Here is a 2,938-nt window from a genome sequence, read left to right as displayed (position 1 = left end):
ATCTTTCAATGGCACAGGCAGCTGTTCCCATCTCCAGGGTGCTCTCTCCATCAGGCGGTGGAGGAACAGGATTAGGAATGTCTCCAGACCTCAGTTATTTTTGACAAGAGCCTCCATCCCTCCCAGAGCCTCCCTGAGCCCTGACACACTCCAGACCAAGGCAGCCCTGTGGACAGGACTCCCTGTACCCTTGGGGCCAGCAGGCCCTGCTGATCCCTGAGGATGCCCACGGCCAGGAACAGCCTGGAAGTTATGAGCCCTTTCCAGGCTCCCAAGTGAGGTGTTCCCAGGAGCAAGTGGCAGGACAGAATATTTCCTGGAGGAGCTGATGTCCAATCCATGGCTCCCAGGATGTTGCCATATGGGACAACCCTACAAACAGTGGTGGACAAGATCCTCAAGCAACCAAGGCAGCTGTTCCCATCTCCAGGGTGCTGTCTCGATCCAGCTGTGGAGGAACAAGATGAGGAATATCTCCACACCTCAGTTACTTCTGCCACGAACCTCCATCCCTCCAAAGGGCCTCTGTGAGAATTGCTGGAATCCAGGTGGAGGGAGCCCTGTGGAAAGCTCTTGGTGCTCCCTCAGAGCCGTGGGTATCAGCAGACCCCGCTCATCCCTGAGGATGGACATGGCCAGGAAAAGCCTGAAGTCACGAGCCCTTTCCAGGCTCCCAAGTAAGGCATTCCCAGGAGCAAGTGGCACATCAGCAAGTGTCTGGGAGCTGCCGGTGCCCAATCCAAGGCTCTCAGGAAGCTGTGACGGTGCTGTAGGAGAAGATCCTCCGTGTGGTGCTGGACAAGATCCTCCAGTGGCAAAGGCAGCTGTTCCCATCTCCAAGGTGCTCTCTCGAGCCAGCATTGCAGAAGAAGGATAAGGAATATCTCTGCACCTCTGTTACTTCTGCCACGAGCCTCCATCCCTCCCAGAGCCTCCCTGAGACCTGCTGGACTCCAGATGGATGAGCCCCCGTGGACTTTTTGGTAGAAGAAATAGAACATTGCTCACAATATTCTGCTGTGGCCAAATAAGGAACAACAGAATCTGAAAGAAGTCCTAGAGGATTTAATCAGGGGTGTAACTCAAGCAAACAGGATGTCAGCTGAGCTCTGTGGACCCAGAGAAGATCAAAACCAAACGTTACAGTCTTTGTGGTGAAAAACACTGACTGTTCAGTGCCTGCACAGAACTGAGGACATGAAGCAGAGACCTCAACTTGGGGGGGCACCAGACACAGAGAAACCCACCAGAGACCCCCGAAGAAGACCCCAAATGACCAAATAGGTACTTGCAATAGGGGTGTGACTGTGTAAAGCAAAGTAATGGACATGTGTTAAGTAAGGGAGAATATCCAATGACTCTGGAATCAGTGCTTGTCTCCGTACAATCCTAAACATCCACTGTCTCCATACAATCCTAAACATCCACTGGTCAGATTATGTGACCAATACATCTGTTCTAGAACAAGCAGCAGTTACGAGCATTGAGGCCATGTTGCTGAGAACACAGCTGTGCTGGGCAGGGCACGTCTCCAGGATGAAGGACCAACCACCGCCTCCCTAAGATCCTCCTTTGTGGTGAACTTGCCACCGGCTGCTGCAAGAGAGGAGCCCCAAAGAGAAGATACAAGGACTCCCTGAAGCAACAACTCAGCCTTGGCCATATTGATCACCATAACTGGTCTACTCTGGCCTCCAATCGGGAGCTCTGGAGACAGACCATCTATAACGCTGCTGATGCTTTTGAGAAAGCACCAGGATCACCCTTGAGGAGAAAAGACAACGCAAAAAGAATCGAGCCTTGCAGAATATACCACCTAAGGAGTCTTTCTGCTGAGCCTTTTGCAACCAGACGTGCCTGTCTCGTATTGGCCTTTTTAGCCACCAGCGCCCTTGTAACAAACGTGGGTAGAGCCCTTCCCAAATCTTCGTTCATGAAGCCTGGCCATGACAGTGTGTGTAATCCAAAGCCCTGCCTGTGTCCCTGAGCAGGCTGGATTAGAAGAACTCTCCTGCAGGCGTCCAGCACGCTGGCCTAAAGAATGCCTGCTTCTTAACACCTCCCAGCTGGGGTTAAGGAGTTGCTTTCTGCTGCTTTAGGGTGGCATTTCTGGGCCCCAGATGGGACCCTGTGCCTGATCTCCCGTGGATCCGAGGGATCTCTGGATCTTCACACCAGCCCCAGGACTTTCCTGGAGAAGACCACAGATCCCCGGACTGGTCTGGGATGTGGGAAGATCCCATTGGATAATAAGGCATTCTTTTGGGGAATCCTGTCCATCTAAGATGTGTGGATCTTCCAGTGCTTTGGGTGGGTTATTTGGTATTCCCCAATTTGGTCTCTGGCTTTGTTTTATCCACTGATCATTGTTTTGTGTTTGTATTTGTTTCTGCACTGTAACATTTGCACAAGTGGGTTCTTGGTCCAAAACTGACCCCAGTTGTACAAGCAGTGAGTCAGCAGTGTGGTGTGTGGAAGAGAAATAATCCAAACCCTGCCACTGGAGTGGGAATAGGTGATGGAAAATGTAGAAATGTTGCAGGTGAATATTGGCAGATGGATGTGACTGAATTGCCCAGAAAAGGGGGGTGTAAAGATCTACTAGTCTTGGAGATCACCTTCTCTGGGTGGCCTTCCTTGTCACACCAACCTGGCTGGGGAAGTGAGTGGAATACTGCTGAATCCAAGAATCCCTGGATTCGGGGTACCTTTGGGAATGTCATCAGACAGAGGTTCCCACTTGATTGCAGAAACAAAATGCTTCAGTCTTGTTTTGCTCTCCTGACAATTGTTAATTTGGTCTTGAATTTGGAGCAAAATTTATATCTTGTTTTAGTTCCAAATGTGACCCAAGTGTTGCCTCAAAGCCATTGTTTTGTGCAGTCATTTACCATAAAACACAGGGAAGCCATGACCCATTTATTCCTTCCCAATTCCA

Source organism: Neopelma chrysocephalum, unplaced genomic scaffold (assembly GCF_003984885.1).
Source record: "Neopelma chrysocephalum unplaced genomic scaffold, ASM398488v2 Primary Assembly neopelma1_110522, whole genome shotgun sequence".
Taxonomy (NCBI): Eukaryota; Metazoa; Chordata; class Aves; order Passeriformes; family Pipridae; genus Neopelma; species Neopelma chrysocephalum.
The sequence above is the reverse complement of the archived record's forward strand: the minus strand, read 5'-3'. Positions refer to the sequence as shown.